This window comes from Dipodomys ordii, unplaced genomic scaffold, assembly GCF_000151885.1.
Source record: "Dipodomys ordii isolate 6190 unplaced genomic scaffold, Dord_2.0 Scaffold98, whole genome shotgun sequence".
Classification (NCBI taxonomy): domain Eukaryota; kingdom Metazoa; phylum Chordata; class Mammalia; order Rodentia; family Heteromyidae; genus Dipodomys; species Dipodomys ordii.
In genome coordinates, this window is record NW_012267314.1 from 1,959,090 (window position 1) to 1,979,114 (window position 20,025).

General features: G+C 42.7%; 1 protein-coding gene across 4 annotated transcripts in view; it reads right to left on the bottom strand.

Annotated features, from left to right (window-relative positions):
* Window positions 1–20,025, bottom strand: part of Scaf8 (SR-related CTD-associated factor 8) — a 128,321-nt gene that overhangs the window by 57,743 nt on the left and 50,553 nt on the right. The window contains exon 21 of one of the 4 annotated variants that reach the window (XR_001175473.1): window positions 15,412–15,489. The exons of the other annotated variants lie outside the window; for them this stretch is intronic. The gene's annotated coding sequence lies outside the window, so the exon portion shown is untranslated. The remainder of the gene's footprint in view (window positions 1–15,411; window positions 15,490–20,025) is intronic. 4 annotated transcript variants of the gene reach the window in all.

The window sequence follows — 20,025 nt, forward strand, 5'->3', positions numbered from 1 at the left end:
CACACACACACACACACACACACACACCATACCAAGGAGACTGCCCCAGGACCTGACACACACACACACACACCACACACCACACACACACACACACACACACACACACACACCATACCAAGGAGACTTACAAGACTTCTCAGATTGTCAAAAGAGGAAACTTGAGAATTATAAGCACAGATGAGGAAGAATAAAAATGTCATTGAGAAACTATTCAACAAAATAGTGGCAGAAAAGTTCCCCAATGCAGAGACAGTGTTATTTGTGTAACAGGCTTAAAAAGCCCCAAAGGGTAAGGTCAGGGATAGTCTCGAGGACTTCTGTGCCCAGACTGTCCCAGAACTGAAACCTCCCAATTTCAACCTCTCAATCTGAGATGAAGCATATTTCACCATGTCCAGCTATGGGTTTGAGACGTGGTCTTGTGAACTGTTTTGGATGTTAGTCTTTCAAGTAGTTAGTATTTCAAGGCTCGGACCACTGGCATCTGGCTTATTTTTTCTCATTTCTATAACAACTATGTGTAAAGAGGTGAGTATATTAGTATGAATTTTAAGAGAAAAAAAAACCTTTTTAATAGAAAAAAATCCCTGACTTTATTAATATTTTTTTGCCAACATCTGGGCTTGAACTCAGGACCTCACATTCTTGCTTGGCTTTCTTTGCTCATGGCTAACATTCTACCACCTGAGCCATACTTCCACTTCCAGCTTTTTGCTGGTTAATTGGAAATAAAAATCTCATAGATGTGTCTTCCCAGACTGACTCAGAACCGTAACACTCAGATCTCAGCTTCCTAAAAGTCACTAAAATTCTAGGTATGAGCCACTGGTGCTAGGCTAGAATTTTTTGAGAAAATATTTCTAAAAATACTAGTTGTGTTGATGATCCACTGAAATACTCTATACTTCTTAACATGTAAAGTGAAATTAAAATTTTTTGTTTCTTAAATGTATTGAATATGAACACCTCAACAGACTATTTAATTTCAATTCAACCAATGTTCACCAACACAAAGGCAAGGTCGGGCATTCTGTTCAGCATCAGAGATGGAAAGTAGTATCCTAGTAGTATCAAACTAGCTCACAGATATCGATAGTGCAGTTAAAAAACGATGACTCATAGTTCCCCAACTGATAAAGAATCTACCATAACCAGCGGAAAGAAATTATCTAGTAAACTAATTAAGAGTAAATACTTCTAAGCGACAATAGATTCAATCACCAGTACAAGCTATCATGCATGTGGTAGAATTCCAAGGCCTACCCTGCTATTTGTAAAATCTGTTTCTTGATCACTTTTGTCATGAGTGGTTTTGTTAGAATATGTAGTTATTATACTTCAGAACTCACAGGTAAATGTGATCTGTGAGAATGACACTATTATATACCTTAACTTTCTGAACTAGGTATCACAATTCAGCTAATTCAGATTTACAGCTATTATGGTTGTATTTTGAGTTTATACCGGAATTGTACTCAAATATTTCCTATACCCCTTACCAAAACTTTACCAAAACATCATTAGCAAAATTGGATCTTAGTCACAGTATACTCACTTTATTCCTTATGCAAAAGATCCTGAATGCAAATGCCTTCAACTAAAAATCATATCAGGATATGTTTCCTATTTAAACTGGCTATTGAGACCCAAAGGACAGGCACTGAAAGTGACTTCCAACTGTCACAGCCAGCTGCTGGGAAGATGGCAGGCAAAGCCCTGCAGGACTCAGAACTCCCGGGAGCTCCCACGGGAGCTTCGAACTTGGGCACAGAGACTAACATTCTTTGTGGAGAAGTACAGAAAATTTTTAAGTTCTCATAAATAAAAATCTCTCTACAAATTCAATTAAATCAAACTAAGAGCACCAGGAAAACTGAAAATGCTGTGGATCAGAACTTAACCAGGTAGGTATGGCCACAGAAACAAATAAAACATTGTATTCCTTAAATCTATCAAAATCAATGATCTTAAGTAAAAAACAAGAGTCTATAAATTTTGTGGTCAACCGTCATCTTTCTAAAATCCTTATAACTAAGAACATGGCAAAGAGAGAAATCAGAAGGAGAAGATGCTTGTGTGTCAGAGCTGAAAGCTAGTAAAAAGTTTCAAGTTGATTGATATAACATTTGATGGGTAAAGTATTTTTTCAACAATGGGTTTCCATTCTTTGTCTTGATATAACTTAGGTAACAGTTTATACAGCCGGGTCCTCATGGCCCGTGCGGGTGAGAGGAGGAGAGCGTGAGAGCCACAGTCCCTGCCAGAGATGCTGGAAAACAGGTGGCAGGCCCGAGGCAATCCCTTGTGTCTTCTAGGGTGAATGCATGCAGGCACACCAGCCCTCAGTGCTCTCCTCAACTGCAATCCTACTTTTGTCCCTCAGCTCTTCAGCTCAAGGCTAGCGCTCTACCACTTGAGCCACAGCGCCACTTCCGGCTTTTTTCTTTTTGTTTCTGTGGTGCTGAGGAAACGAACCCAGGGCCCCATGCATGCAAGGCAAGCGCTCTACCACTGAGCCACCTTCCCAGCCCTGGCCAGCATTCTTAAGAGATGAGATGAGCCTGATTGGACTCTCTACTACATACATCACACTGGATTTCCAATACCACTTTGTAAGACATCCCTAGACCCTCTCCTGCTGTCTGCTGGTAAACATGTGCAAAGCCCTGGGAGGCTCATCACTACTCACACACTCAAGACCCAGAGGCCTTCTCTACAGGCTCCAGGACTGGCTTCACCTCCACCATGACCTCCCGGTCTCCCCAGCTTGGCCCCTCACACCCTCCCTTGCCCCATACAGATCGGCTGTGTGGAGCCTGATTACTTCACTCGCGCTTTTGCTGAATGTCTACAGGAATAGTTACAGGGCCTACACGAGAGGCTATAAAGAAGTCAGGTGTTTATTTTATGTACCTTGTCTAGTTGTGGGAATGATTTTGAAAGCTTGCTCTTTCTCCAGCACTCGTAGCGATGGAGGTTCTGTGATACCCCGAGAGAATGCATCAGGCACTCCACACACAGCAACACCACACTGAACCTCACGACCCAGCACAGGTGCGTTAGGGACATGAACTTCTCCTGCACACCAGGCTTATGTAGTTTCATCCTTGACTCATAAAACAGGCAAGAAGCCTTCCAGTGCCTGATTCACACAGATAGACAGTCAAGTGCGGATCATTCCTGCTGCCTCCGCAGGGCAGGATTAACTGTCTTGTTCACTGCTGCCTCCACGCCAATGGCTCCCCAGGGATCCTGGGACAAGGCCCAAGGTGGAAAGCTGTCCAGGGTACTGGGTCCCCGGCGTCCGTCCTCCTGACATAAACCAGAACTGCGCTCTGCCTTCCACCGGGGAGGCGGCAGATTAGCAAGGCCACAGTCTGAGGACATGCACCTGCAGTCTGCCCACTCTGCCTCCTTTCTAAGTCAGGCTGTACAACACTACTGCAAGCTAGCACATTCACCCGGTTCACTAGTTACAAAATACCATGACTATGGAAGACAAGAGGCACTGCGGGACAGGGTGGGAAACAGGATGTTTGGTCACGCTTCACTTTAAGCAATGTGATTAAGATGATTTTCACTTACATAGCTTGGGTCTTAAGCTATACTTAAGATTAGAGGAATGTTGAGGGCAGGCAGCTGAATGAGACAAAGGCACACAGGACATATCATCAGAAGGAGAGATGCTGAAGACAGGAGGCAGGCAGGTTCGAAGGGTTACACTACAGGAATGCTTATGGTTAAGATCATCACTTAAGTACATCATGTGCATGTAGGGAAATGTCCAGATGAAACCTTTACTATGTACATCTTAATACATTCAAGCACAGACCTGTAACCCCTGTCCATACAATCTTCTATCGCACTCCTGAATCTAACCACCTGTCTTTTAGTAACCCCATATATTAACTAAATTATTTTCTACTTTCCTCACTCCACCTTCCAATTAAGCTGTCCTTCATAGCTTAGCCCCCACATACTGCCTCACCCTACGTAGCCAAACATCTAGTATTATTACAATGGAACTACCTCTTCTCCCTTTCTTTCCCCACACTGTCCTGGTTAAGGAAGGACACCTAGAGCATGAAAGGACATCTTGCTTCCTATCTACCTAAAAATCGTGCAGCCATAGCAGTGACTCATCTTCATTAGAACTCAGTAGAAACCCAAGGCTGTGGGTTACCACCTGCAATGGACTATGAAACCAGAGTCCTCGTCATGTGTGGAGAAGAGCCTCATACACAGTGTCTTGAGCACTGGAATCAACTACTTGTCAATCAAAACCTACCTTGTCGATTCACAGCACCCCCCACCCCCATCACTCCCCAAGGAAGCAGCAAGAAATCGTCAACTGAGACAAGAGATGAAAACCTCAACAAATGCTAACCCCAAATGCAACCAGCTCAGTGAAAGATCATGATATTCATGAATGAATAAGGCAAGGTGTCTCCCTCAAAAACCGGTAATGTGAAGGACTTGAGTGAAGAGGTAGAAAGTCTGAACCATGAGTTCAGCAAAACAGTGATGGGGGTGAAAAAGGAAGGATTGGTAATGAAATAAAGGAACAGATGTTTGAAAAAAAATGGATACAAAGAAAATTCAAACAAATTAAACAAACTAAAAAAAGGCAATACAGGACATGAGGGAATCAATAAAGAGATAGAAACCAAATTGAAATCCTAGAAAATGAAGAGTCTGATTGCCCAAATGTAAAACTCAAGTGAGAGACTAGATAACACAACAGAAAAGGAACTTGAAAAGAAGGTTCTGAGAGTGAAGAGGAAGCAGAGGAATTAGGTCAGTCAAAAGACACTGAAAAATACATATGGAGCTAGAAATGTCGCTTAGTGGTGGAGTGCTTGCCTAGCATGCATGAAGCCCTGAGTTCGATTCCTCAGTACCAGATAAAAAGGCTGGAAGTGGTGCTGTGGCTGAAGTGGTAGAGCACTAGCTTTGAGCACAGAGAGGCTCAGGGACAGATCCCAGGCCCTGAGTTCAAGCCCCAGGACCTGACACACACACACCACACACACACACACACACACACACACTCTCTCACTCTCTCATACATACACTCACTCTTACACACACACACACACACACACACACACCATACCAAGGAGACTGCCCCAGGACCTGACACACACACACACACACCACACACCACACACACACACACACACACACACACACACACCATACCAAGGAGACTTACAAGACTTCTCAGATTGTCAAAAGAGGAAACTTGAGAATTATAAGCACAGATGAGGAAGAATAAAAATGTCATTGAGAAACTATTCAACAAAATAGTGGCAGAAAAGTTCCCCAATGCAGAGACAGTGTTATTTGTGTAACAGGCTTAAAAAGCCCCAAAGGGTAAGGTCAGGGATAGTCTCGAGGACTTCTGTGCCCAGACTGTCCCAGAACTGAAACCTCCCAATTTCAACCTCTCAATCTGAGATGAAGCATATTTCACCATGTCCAGCTATGGGTTTGAGACGTGGTCTTGTGAACTGTTTTGGATGTTAGTCTTTCAAGTAGTTAGTATTTCAAGGCTCGGACCACTGGCATCTGGCTTATTTTTTCTCATTTCTATAACAACTATGTGTAAAGAGGTGAGTATATTAGTATGAATTTTAAGAGAAAAAAAAACCTTTTTAATAGAAAAAATCCCTGACTTTATTAATATTTTTTTGCCAACATCTGGGCTTGAACTCAGGACCTCACATTCTTGCTTGGCTTTCTTTGCTCATGGCTAACATTCTACCACCTGAGCCATACTTCCACTTCCAGCTTTTTGCTGGTTAATTGGAAATAAAAATCTCATAGATGTGTCTTCCCAGACTGACTCAGAACCGTAACACTCAGATCTCAGCTTCCTAAAAGTCACTAAAATTCTAGGTATGAGCCACTGGTGCTAGGCTAGAATTTTTTGAGAAAATATTTCTAAAAATACTAGTTGTGTTGATGATCCACTGAAATACTCTATACTTCTTAACATGTAAAGTGAAATTAAAATTTTTTGTTTCTTAAATGTATTGAATATGAACACCTCAACAGACTATTTAATTTCAATTCAACCAATGTTCACCAACACAAAGGCAAGGTCGGGCATTCTGTTCAGCATCAGAGATGGAAAGTAGTATCCTAGTAGTATCAAACTAGCTCACAGATATCGATAGTGCAGTTAAAAAACGATGACTCATAGTTCCCCAACTGATAAAGAATCTACCATAACCAGCGGAAAGAAATTATCTAGTAAACTAATTAAGAGTAAATACTTCTAAGCGACAATAGATTCAATCACCAGTACAAGCTATCATGCATGTGGTAGAATTCCAAGGCCTACCCTGCTATTTGTAAAATCTGTTTCTTGATCACTTTTGTCATGAGTGGTTTTGTTAGAATATGTAGTTATTATACTTCAGAACTCACAGGTAAATGTGATCTGTGAGAATGACACTATTATATACCTTAACTTTCTGAACTAGGTATCACAATTCAGCTAATTCAGATTTACAGCTATTATGGTTGTATTTTGAGTTTATACCGGAATTGTACTCAAATATTTCCTATACCCCTTACCAAAACTTTACCAAAACATCATTAGCAAAATTGGATCTTAGTCACAGTATACTCACTTTATTCCTTATGCAAAAGATCCTGAATGCAAATGCCTTCAACTAAAAATCATATCAGGATATGTTTCCTATTTAAACTGGCTATTGAGACCCAAAGGACAGGCACTGAAAGTGACTTCCAACTGTCACAGCCAGCTGCTGGGAAGATGGCAGGCAAAGCCCTGCAGGACTCAGAACTCCCGGGAGCTCCCACGGGAGCTTCGAACTTGGGCACAGAGACTAACATTCTTTGTGGAGAAGTACAGAAAATTTTTAAGTTCTCATAAATAAAAATCTCTCTACAAATTCAATTAAATCAAACTAAGAGCACCAGGAAAACTGAAAATGCTGTGGATCAGAACTTAACCAGGTAGGTATGGCCACAGAAACAAATAAAACATTGTATTCCTTAAATCTATCAAAATCAATGATCTTAAGTAAAAAACAAGAGTCTATAAATTTTGTGGTCAACCGTCATCTTTCTAAAATCCTTATAACTAAGAACATGGCAAAGAGAGAAATCAGAAGGAGAAGATGCTTGTGTGTCAGAGCTGAAAGCTAGTAAAAAGTTTCAAGTTGATTGATATAACATTTGATGGGTAAAGTATTTTTTCAACAATGGGTTTCCATTCTTTGTCTTGATATAACTTAGGTAACAGTTTATACAGCCGGGTCCTCATGGCCCGTGCGGGTGAGAGGAGGAGAGCGTGAGAGCCACAGTCCCTGCCAGAGATGCTGGAAAACAGGTGGCAGGCCCGAGGCAATCCCTTGTGTCTTCTAGGGTGAATGCATGCAGGCACACCAGCCCTCAGTGCTCTCCTCAACTGCAATCCTACTTTTGTCCCTCAGCTCTTCAGCTCAAGGCGAGCGCTCTACCCTTGAGCCACAGCACCACTTCTGGTTTTCTGAGTGGTTTATTGGAGATAAGAGTCTCACAGACTTTCCTGCCCGGGCTGGCTTTGAACCGTGATCCTCAGATCTCAGCCTCCTGAGTAGCTAGGATCACAGGCATGAGTCACCAGCTCCCGGCTACAATTGTAGGTTTTAAACTAAAAATGCAAGATGAAATACAGGATGTCCAGTTAGCTCTAAGTAGCACCCCCCCCATTTCCATTTCCAGATACTGTCTAGGACACTTCTTTTAAGGATGAATACTGACAATAATAACAACAGCTGCCAGATACTTGGGGCATTTCCACATGCCCGGCTATCTCTATGATACCACACTGTAATGTGCTTTACAAACGCTCTCACACAATGGAGAAATGGAAGCACAAAGCAATCAAGTTACTTGCCCAAAGTGGACTCCCTCAGGGACACAGAGAAGTATAATTTCTACCAACACTATTAGATTTCATCGTCAACCAGCACTGTTTCGTATTAAGTATTCCTGTGATTAGCAAATACATCTCTGAAGGTAGCCTTACAGAATACTGTTCTATGAAATCCTGTTGCTATGCTCAGAAGTGTAATGCACAGGTTTATTTCCTTATGTTGTTTTTGGCAGTCCTAGGGATTGAACTTGGAGCCTTGCACTTGCTAGGCAGGCATTCTACAAACCCAATATAGGTTTTTGGTGTCATTTTTGGTGCTGGTCCAGGTGTTTGAAATCTCGGGCCTGGGTGCTGTCCCTGAGCTCTTTCACTCAAGGCTAGCACTATATCAATTGAGCCACAACTCCACTTCTGACTTTTTGGCGGTTAATTGGAGATGAAAATCTCACAGACTTTCTTACCCTTGCTGGCCTGGAACCCTAATACTCTAGTCTCAGCTTCCTGAGTAGCTAGGATTACAGGGATGAGCCACTAGCACCTGGCCCCAATATAGTTTTAATAAGCAGAAGTCCAGTGTAGATAGCAAATTAAATGATAAAATAGGTCTCCCTAGCCTACTTCATTGGATGAATTAGATGAAAGTTAATGGTCTTTCAAACTCTGAGATTCAATATTTTTACCTGTGAAATCATAATGTCTGTTGAGATTGTGACTTAGTTGACATCTAAAGACACTGGGGGAAGATGTGCTGTGTCTCCAATGAATTTATCCATCAGGATATGTGACAGACAATAGCAATGACTCTTGGATGACAACAGACAGCGGCTATGTTAGTGTGTACTGTGCTAGTGTGTACTATGTGTGTGTGTGTGTGTTGTGGGGTGTGTAATAAATTCCCAGATTGACTGATGATATCATCTGTGAGCCGCAGGGGGCAGCTCTGTTTCCTTCCATGGTGGCACAGTGACCTCTACTGGTAGAAAGAGAAAATCCTGACATGCACTTTTCTCCCCAAGTACATTTTCAGACATGTTTCCTTTGGAAACTTTTGCTGTTCATAAAGAAATCTCTCTCTACAAAAATTCCAACTGAAGTAGGCCACAAATATAGTATTACAGAACACGAAGAAACCAAGAGTTCATGTCAGTTCAAAAATTAATCCTGCTGGTAAACTCTGAGCAGAAAGGCACCCTCCTCCACGGGTGGAAGCTAGTGTTGAATAAATTCAAAAGCTTTGTCTCAGGAAGAAACTAGTAAGCATGAAGCATGTGGTATCACAGGACCAGTCATGTGTGGCAGCCCTCAAGCTACTCAGAGAACAAGTCCTGTGCTCGGGACAGAATTTCTCAGCAGGACCAAGATGGCAGTAAGATCACAATTCAGAAATAGAAAACTCTGCTTTTACACATAAATTGAAAGGTTCTAAAATACTGTACTTGAGAGATGCCTTACAGCCCCCCCCCACCACCTTACTTTTTGACAATATAGTTCAAACAGCAGCAGCAGCTGGATGGAATTCCACAACATGAATTTTCAGCCTAGCAACTAGTCTGGGGAGAGATAAATTGGAATAGGGGAGTCAGGAAGAAAGCAAAACCAGGTGGAGCTATGGCCTCAATTCTACGTGTGTGTTACAATGTCAAACTGCTACTCCAGAAAATGACTTCCTTCTATTTGAAAATAGTACTTGAAAAACATTTAACTGAATAGAATTCATTTCTTTGGGAAACTACGTCTCACATTTTCTGGCAAGTTCTGCCACACCACCCAAACCCCGTGACAATGGCAAAATTCAGCTGGAGATCACAAAAGGACAGGACCCTCACAGTACTCCAAACTAGGAGCTTTAAAAACTAAAACTATATGCATGGAGTCCCAGCTGCTATGCACTTAGCTTAAGGCCAGGAGTTTGAGGCCATTCTGGGCAATATAGTTAGGCCTTGTTTTAGAAAAATACAGAGATTCAAAGTTGGCTTGGTGGTACATGCCAGCAACTCTAGAGGCAGAAAGCAGGAGGATTATGAATTCAAAGCTGGTCTGGGCAACCCATGGTGCCGACTCTTGAGACATCTGGAGATTCGAGGTAAGACTGAGTCAAATGAAGAACTTGAAGGGTCACAGTACACTCCAAAGAGGATGGATCCAATAGCAGGTAAAACAAGTTAACGGTGCTAAAGGTGTGAGAGGTTATCCTTCTAAAGGACTCAAAATGGCTTCGGTTCAGCTAATGCATTCATGTCACTATAGCCACATTTCATGGCCACAGCTCCATTTTGAGTTTCACAGCACACCCTTCAGATTTTAATCACAATTTTAATCACAGTGCAGTTATTACGGCAGATTTGAAAGTCAAAGTGACTTCTGATTTTTGCCTTCCCTTTTTCCACCTGGTAACAATGCTGTGGTAGGAGCATTTCCTATTTTTCAACTTATTCTTGCTGCCATAAAGCCCAGGCTCAAACTTGAAATCCAACTGGGATTGTGGGCATTGGCCACCATGTTCAGCCACATTTTATTCTTGACAACAAGCATGTTTCAAAATCCTTTCTACTTGGGAATGTGCTGGTCAGATCTTTCACAAGGTTTTAAATACCTTCTGTGTTAGCAATCTGTGTTAGCCACTTCTTATTTAAAGGCATACTGAGTTAACAGTCTACAAACAACTGCCCTATGTAGTCCCATGTATTATCAATCTGCATTCATTACGATGGAGTCCTGAAATCCCATTAACTATAACACATGCTTCTTTTCTTAAAGAGACTTTTATAGGAAGAAAATAGGCTGCACCTTTGCTCAGAACTCCCCCAGTGCACTGCACAATAGTGCTGTTTCTCCCTCTTTTAAACAAATCCAGCCTCAGCTTACAGACTAATTTGATGACAAATAAACTGCCTAGTTTCTACTGTTAACTTTTCCTCCTACTGCTCTACAGAGGAAGAAAGGTCACGGTGACCGGATTACAAGACATCTTAGTTTCCATGTCTCCAAGAAAATGGAACGAAAAGTTACATGTTACATCCAAGGGGAATAAACCTTCCTACGCTCCATTCCCAACCCCAACTAAAACCAACAAATAAACAAATTCATTGTCTTTCTGTGAAGTATTAATTTGCTGTGAGTCAAATAATAAGAAGCTAAGTCTCAGTTTAGAGATACAATCTAAGGTCAAGAAAACTAGAGAGCAGCTTGAGGGTCCAGGGTGGAATTTCTACCCAGGTAAATTCCTCCTAGTGACCCCTGATCTGTCCTCACACCCTGCTCCTAGTGACCCCAGATCTGTCCTCACACCCTGCTCCTAGTGACCCCTGATCTGTCCTCACACCCTGCCCCTAGTGACCCCCGATCTGTCCTCACACCCTGCTCCAGACACGGCCTCTCAGGCAGCCTCCCCTCACTCCTCAGTGCTGTAGAGCTAGAATTCCTGTTACTTTTTTTTTTTGTTAAGAATTCTAGGCTCTTTAATCACTCAATTTTTTTACAAATAGGACAGACAATTCATTTGACAAAAGTTTTGTAGGAGCACTTGTACATAAAGAACAATTACAGGGGCTGGGAAGGTGGCTCAGTGGTAGAGCGCTTGCCTTGCATGCATGAGGCCCTGGGTTCGATTCCTCAGCACCACATAAGCAAAAAGAAAAAAGCCAGAAGTGGCGCTGTGGCTCAAGTGGTAGAGCGCTAGCCTTGAGTTGAAGAGCTGCGGGACAGTGCCCAGGCCCAGAGTTCAGGCCCCATGACCGGACCCCCCCCCAAAAAAAAAAAAACAGAACAATTACACATGCTCCATTTTTTCCCCTGTAAATTAGCACCCAGCTTTTCAGAGGGAAACCCTAGAAAGCAATTGCTTGCACAGTAAGAAATAGCACAAGACTGGTCCCCAAACATCAGATTACTTAATGTCCCTTTGGCTGCCACTTGAGAATAAGATGCCATGTACGGTATGGGCCACTGGAAATGTCCTTTTAAAAACCAGTGTGGGCTGGGCACTGGTGGCTGACGGCTGACTCTGAGGCCACTTCTGTTCTCCTTGCTCTGCTACTTAGTCCGTACCCACTGTGGAATGCCTGTCACCCATTCTCCACTCCAAGGTAACAGCCCAGCAAGGCCCAGCCCCAATCCCAAACCCGACTGACAGAAGCACATGTCCATGTTCAACCTGCCTTGCGACTCCTTTTTTCATATCCACTTCACCTGCAACCATCCACGTCCATGCAGGCCAGAGTGTTACACAGGATTTCTAGCCTCTCCAATCCCTTCCCATACAGAAATGGCTTGATGGACAGCTGCCACACGATCATGCTTCACAGCACAAATTCTACCCCAGTGAACATGGATGCATTCATATTAAACAAATGCCTGAGTAGTTCTCATCCATCAGAACTATCCCGAGGCCCTGGTGCTGCACTTAGTGAACTGCCTTTGCCCTTCAGGAAAGTCCTTAAATGGAAACTATTGATTTTCTTGTTGCTGCCAGCCTCCCATGATGCTCTACAGCACTGCAGATTACAGAAGTCAATCAGTGTTTCCTACCTGCATAAGTAACAGGCACCAAAGTCACAGCTGAGAAGAAAGGAATTACTTTGCCCACACAAGCTCTGGTTCTGTGTCTTATGACATTGGCACCTTGAAATTACTTTACAGTATAGAGTTTACTTCCTCTGTGCCTTGTTTAGAATCTGATAGGCATATTAGCTGGGTGCTGATGGCCCACGCCTGTAATCCTAGCTATTCAGGAGGCTGAGATTTGAGGATCATGGTTCAAAGCCAGCTTAGCAAGGAAAAGTCTGACTTTCCAATTAATCACCAAAAAGCCAGAAGGCTAGAGCTATGGCTCAAGTGGGAGGGCATTAGCTTTGGTCAAAAAAGTTCAGGGACAGAGACTAGGTCCTGAGGTCAAGCCCTAGGACTAGTAAACACATAGACACGTGCGTGCGTATGCACACCCATATGTATACACACACATAGGTACACACACCAAGAAAAGGCAAAAGAGGGTCCACGGTCTGCACTTTCTCATTTGCAGATCACACACTGTGTAATGTGCTTGGGCCAGCAGTGCTTATGGTAAATATAAATACCAACGCTTCCTCATGTGGCGAGGTCCTTTCCTCTCATTAACAATGGCACCTTTTTCAAAAGCTTTCCATGCTTTATTAAGTCATATCCACTCCATGTGGGCACACTGCCAGTTTCTACTAAACAAAAGGAGTCCAAAGATAAACTCGGAGAAGCCCACCAAAACAAACAAAACCAATCCCACAACCACAGCCCAGCAGTCCAGGAAATGCTCCCTCCATTTAAACCTCTTCCACTCAAGACAATGAAAATGCAATCTACTAGTACATGAAGATATTCAGACAAGAATCATTACACTCCCTGCAGGCTCTTCTTACAAATACTATCAGAGATGAATGGCATAATTCTTCAACGGGCCAAGGAGAACTTGTAGTTAATCAGTCACCTCCTGTCCATCTTAGAAGCAAAGACCATCCAGGACTTTTGTTAATGGTTATATTAAAAAAAAATACCTATTAAAAAACTTCTACCAACAACAAATGTAAGACTTGAGTATATACAATTGTATTAAGTGGGACAAATGGATACGTGCTAGACAGTTCTCAAGCTGGCTCGTGAAGCTTGGAAAAGTACAAATCCCAGGACTCAGTAAATCTGGAAGGGGACTGAGATTCAGAGTTTCTAACAAGTTTCCAGGTGTTGATGAAGTTGCTGTCCAAGGCTTGGTGCAGCAAATGACTTTTCTGTATCTTAATTTCTTTTGAATCTTCATTCCTTCACCAATTTTTAAGTGTGTGCCACGAACCCCACCCTCACTGCCAAATAAGATCAGAGTTTTTGGCTTTCTAAGATCCCACTGATAAAGCCAACAAATAACTGCACTTTTCTGCCAAGGACTGTAATAAAGGCACTGGTAACAACTTGACCAGAAGGAAAGACTGTAATAAAAGGCATACGGTGAGAACCTGACTAGAAGGTAAGCATGAGTCTGCAACAACAATGCACTGGAGACCGCAGATCTTGTCAAAACACTGAGCTATGTGGTGCTTACCAGGAGGTAAGCTGCTAGCTCACAAGGAAGCCAGCACCTCAGGCATGAGGCGCAGTGGTCCTGGTTTTTACTTGTGAAGTTACTGTGCGTGTAAAGGCCTTTTGGTAGACCCATGTGCACTGCTGTATCAATAAGAATGGCACTACAGTAACATTTGCGTAGCTATCTATGTGGAAGGAATTGTTCTAAGTGCTTTACAGGTATTTTCTCACCTAACCCTACACACCAACTCTCTTAAGATGGGCCCATGTGCAACCCCACAGATCTGCGAGGCCAACAAACATTTGTCCTCCATTCAAACATGGCTCCAAGGGCCACTCGCTCCTGGAAAATTCTGGAAAAGTGTACTCTGGGTAAGCGCTGTGAGGGACGCACTGGCCAGTGTTGGGATGAAGCACAGATGCAAAGCTGCCGGGACAGACGCGCAGACGGCGAGGAATGGAGGCCATGCATCACAGGCACACAGGGGGACTTGCAGGTGTCCAGCTTGGAACACGGAAAGAACTCTAGTGCCAAGCAGTGAGAAGAGGAAAACAATTCTTTAATTTGGTGTGTGTGTTAACAGGAATCTGTGAGAGAAAGTGTTGTTATGCCTGGGTTCTTGTGGATACCATCTGGGCAAAGTTGGGTGGACCCAAGTATCAGAGGTGTGACCTGTGATCAAGGAAAATCACACAGAAAGTCCTGGAAATGAAGGAGGGGGGCAAGAGAGGCTGAGAGGGACCCAGGAAACAGTGGTCTACAAAGCCTCAGTTGCAGATTCAAGAGAGAATATCCTCTGTCCAAAAACTTGAGAATAATAATAAACCACAAGTTATTACTGGCATTAAATGCTGCTGAGTGACCAAGTAAACATCACCAGCTGGATTTGGTAAACAGTACCAGTGACTCTAGAAAGAACACGTGTGGTGCTGAGGCCAGAAGCTGACTCCAGGCGAGGAGGAATAAAAAGACGAAGAACGGAGCCACAACAGCAGTTCACCACTATAATCCCAGCTACTTCAGAGGCAGAGGACTGAGGTGGTCTGGGATTGGCAAAGAATAAGCGGGGTATGGTGCCACACATGTGTCACCCCAGTCAGGCAGGAGTGGGGTAGGAGGACTATGGTCAGTGGTGAAAAGGGACTCTATTCTGAAGTTGACAAGCCAAGTAGGAGAGGCCTTCCCCACACCAGGGGGAGCCCGAGTTCTGAACAACAAAATTAAGAGATGAAAAGTCTTTGCAAAGATCTCGCGAGGAGATTCAAGAGACCAATAACTAGTAACTAGAAAATAACAAAACATTTGATGTTGTTAAACATGAGACTGAAGTACTGTATCTCTCTTAAACTTCATCTGCTGAACAGATCTTACTGATGGTAGAGAGTGCACCTTGAGCTGAAGATCCACAGGCTCATGATACAATTTAGACAACATATAAATTAAAATGGAGATTGTAAATTTTCCTTACCAAGTGTATGGAGGCTTTGGGAAAATGAATTCTGGGCAGGTAACTATGCATTTCTCCTCTCCACTTGAAGTTCTCCATCTAGAAGTTCAGTCAATAAATAACCAATGTGGTAATGACATCCTAACCCAGCTGAAGAGATTGTTTATTTCCATACTTGACTTTCTACGCTATCTCCTCCAGAGTCCAGGTGTTTGATTCTAAGGTTTTGATAAGAAATTAAATAACTAATTAACATGTAAAAGACAATTACCACTGTTGTGGCATTTTGTGACTACCAATGGCCAAGATCCCTACTATGTCTTATAAACTAGATTCAAAAATTAGAATAGATAAATCTAAAACCCCACATTACACATCTGCACAGACTGCCTGCAGTGCTTACTTATTTCAAAAGACTAAAGTTGTGCTGGGCATCGGTGGCTCACGCCAGTTATCCTAGCTACTCAGGAGGCTGAGATCCGAGGATCACAGTTCAAAGCCAGCCCGGGCAGGAAATTCCGTAAGACTCTTATCTCCAATAAACCACCAGAAAACTGGAAGTGGTGCTGTGACTCAAGTGGTAGAGAGTGCACCTTGATGCACCTTGAGCTGAAGAGCTGAGGGACAGGGCCCAGGCCCAGAGTTCAAGCCCCATGACTGACAAAAATTTTTTTTCTCTCTGCTGGGCATGGGTGTCTCACACCTATAATCCTAGTTACGCTACTCAGGAGGCTAAGAGCTGAGGATTGTGGTTTGAAGCCAACCTGGGCAGAAGAGTCTGTGAGACTCTTACCTCCAATAAACTACACAGAAAAAGCTGGCGGTGGTGCTGTGACTCAAATGGTAGAGTGCTAGCCTTTAGCATAAAAAGGCTCAGGGACAGCACCCAGGCCCTGAGTTGAAGCTCCAGGATCAGTCAAAAAACAAAAAAAACTCAATATGATTTCCTATACAATTGATTGAGTCACACACAACTTAAGTAATTAACACAATTTATTCTAGTGTTTAAGAACTTTTTTTGGCATGAATAATACTCACGGGGGAAAAAAAATCCTTCCAGGGCTGGGAAGGTGGCTCAGTGGTAGAGCGCTTGCCTTGCATGCCTGAGGCCCTGGGTTTGATTCCTCAGCACCATGTAAGAAAAAAGAAAAAAGCCGAAAGTGGCATTGTGGCTCAAGTGGTAGAGTGCTAGCCTTGAGCTGAAGAGTTGAGGGACAGCGCCCAGGCCCAGAGTTCAGGCCCCAAGACCGGACCCCAAAAAAAAAAATCTTTCCTTTCCATTGAAAAAAATCAGGCTTTTTTAAAACCTACAGGAAGAACCTAACTTCCTGTTAAGAAAAATTAACTATACGATGGAACTCACTCAACTGCCACTATCTGGACATATTTAGACAATGAACAAAAGGAAGGAAGCTCTGTCATCACCAGACCACAGCCAGCCTCTCAGATTGGTGGCAAGCTGCCTGCCTCTGGCCTAACCCATCTGACAAGCGGGAAAGGTAGGAAGGTAGGTGCCCATGGCTGGCAACATAAACAAGGTGGAGTTTAGGCTTTGAAGGCACAGGAAGCTTAAAAACAAAACAAAAACCCCTGTGACTCCAAGAACCCTGCAATTTAATTTCTACCTTGGCTTTACATTTGCCAACACTCAAAAGTGTATAAATTATATGAGAACTGTTTGACTGAATGAGCCTGATGTCCACAATAGTCATAGTGAATGCTACAAGTGCCAAGCACTGCTTAAACTGTTTGACGCTCTTCAACCTAGGAGAATTTTCAACCCAAGTTTCTATAGAACTTTCTATAAAGTCATCTGGGCCATTGTTAAAAGACACCTACTTAGAAAGGACCTCTATGTACATATAGTTAACTTGGATTTTTAGTCTGACATGAAGCTGTTGTATTTTTTTTAATCAAAGGAGGAATTGATTATTAATCTTTTGAAAACAGTAGAGAAATGTATTAAGGTTACAATGCTATAGTGCTATATAATAGAGAATTTATTTGGTACATTAAAAAAAACCCACTTCTAATAAGCCACTGAAATGGCAAAATGATGGTGCAATCAACAGTAGAGACAAGTTTAGCGGGCAGACAATGCAAATGCTTTAACATGGTCGGTTCTTTTTGAAACACCATCTAGAGTGAAATGGAAAGCTCTGTTTAACAAATTCTAAAACCGTCACTGGAAGAGAGTGCCCCTGCTCCCCGCCTCTCTCTCCTTCTCTCTCGCTTTTTGTATTTGGGTAGTGATTAGGTCTTCGTTCATATTAGACAAGTGCTGTTATCACTGAGCTATCCTCTCAGCCTATTATTTTTTAAATGAAAAATTCAGATTTTTACACTTTATTGGATTTAAACTTTACTGGGTGTTCTTTACAATTTTCCTCTAGACCAAGAATTAATGAGAAACACAGAGTATGGGCATCATCCATTCATTTTAAAAAGGTAGATAGTGCTAACTAACCTGTTTAGTGGTTTACGATGTCTTTTAGGAATCTGAATTTACTCGTGGTAACACCCAAAGAAATTGTAAGATAGAGCAGCACACAGATGTAGTTTGTCAGTCTATCAAGTGTCTGGTCCTTCCACTCTCGTGTCCAGATAGCAGGTCAGTTCTCTTAGATGTCAAGGTAGTTGTACATTAGTCACAGGCTTCTGTTCTGTAGTGCCCTGGTGCCCTAATGTGCTTGCCAGATACAGGGATAGGTGTGCACTGAGGAAGATGAGGTTTAGACACACAAGAAGAGGCCCGCCATGATGCAGGAAGATCTGGAGTGAAGACCACTTGATGAAGGCTGCCGGGAGTTTGGAGGAGACGATTTTTTTTTTTCTCTAGAGCCTTCAGGGAAAGCAAGGCTCTGTTAACATCTTGATTTCCACCTTTAGGCCCTGAAACTCTGAGAGAATATTTTTCTATTGTCTAAGTGGTGTTTGGTATATTGTTACAGCAGCCCAAGAAACTAACCCCACCGATCTGATCACACAGAAACACCTGCCCTTCCAAAAGAGCAATCGTTGAGAAGGACAGCAAGGCTGTCTAGGTGATGAGAGCATACATGTGCAAATAAACACATGAGGAGCTGGGCTGTCACTGGCATCTGCATTTGTTCTATCTGTCAAGGATTACAAAATCCACCTACCAAGTATGGTATTTCTAGAAACAGATATGGAGGACAGCAGCTGTATCCGAATATGAAAATATTAGTGTCTCTACCGCACAACTTTTCCTGTAACAAAAATGCAGTTAAGCCGGGGGCTGCAGACCACTGGGGTAATGATTCAGAAAGTAATATATTTAGAAAGAGGGCTATAATTGAAGTGTTGCTGTTTGGAAACCTCTTCCTTGCAATTACACTGGGTCTGACCACACTATAATAAATTCTACCCCCTCCTATTTAAAAGGCTCAAAACAATTTCAACCAACACACAAGGAAAGGTCTACTTCCTAAAACAGCAGCTGTCCTTTACGTCTTCAAAGAATATCTTAGTAAAAGTCCTCTGATCTTACTAATAACTCTATTACCTTAGCAAATGTATAACAAAAACCTCACTCAATAAACAATCATTATTTAAAAAAAACAAAAACTACTTGTTCAAATATACAACATTCTTTTTTTTGGGGGGTCCAGTCGTGGGGCCTGAACTCTGGGCCTAGGCGCTGTCCCTCAGCTCAAGGCTAGTGCTCTACCACTTGAGCCAAAGCGCCACTTGCGGCTTTTTTCTTTTTGCTTATATGGTGCTGAGGAATTGAACCCAGGGCCTCAGGCATGCAAGGCAAGCACTCTACTACTGAGCCACCTTCCCAGCCCCCAAATATACAACATTCTTGATCACAGAATGATTACCTCTGGCAGAGCAGTAGGGGGGACTCGGCCCCAGCAGTGTGCATCAGGCGGTAACATGGCCATGCTGGGAGTAACTTGCAAAAGGACTGAAAAAAGTATCAAGACCAGCACCACAATCTGCCATGGGTTAAACTGTATGCGAGTCTACTTTAGGGATCTGAATGAAGACTTGAAGAGAAAAAAGGCCTACCATCAGGCTACAAATTCTCATGAGGTACAAGTAATTGCAAATTAGCCATTACTACCAGGGTCAAAGACTAAACACCAAACTTTTCCTATGAATTCAAGTAGAAAAAAAAAAAGGCAATATTCCTAAAGGAGTTTTTTAGAAGTGAAAACACTATGCTTTGGTTGTACGGACTGTATAAATGCCAAGATTTACAAAGCAGCTGCCACCCCAAATCCAAATCTGGAGTTACTATTTTACAAAATACTCCAAAGGTAAAAGGGACTTAAGATTTTCTTTGTGGTTAAAGGCGCAATGCAACATAAACCAATGGTGAAGTTCGTGAGTATGTGTGTGCATGCACATGAGTACACCTCACTGGTAAGACTGGTGTTCCTGCCCACTCTCCTACAGTTTTCAAGTTCCCCGGGTGATACTGCTCTACAATTTCCTGGCTGAAACCCACGAGAGCACATTCAAAATGATTGCTTTCCATACCTATGTGTCTCTAGTCAACGCACACCCCTCCCCCACACCAAAGGCAAGAAATCGGTGCCATTTGCTTCATTTTAATTTCTGGCTTCCAGGCGTTTTGCCGTATCTGTGTCTTGTTTTGAGAGC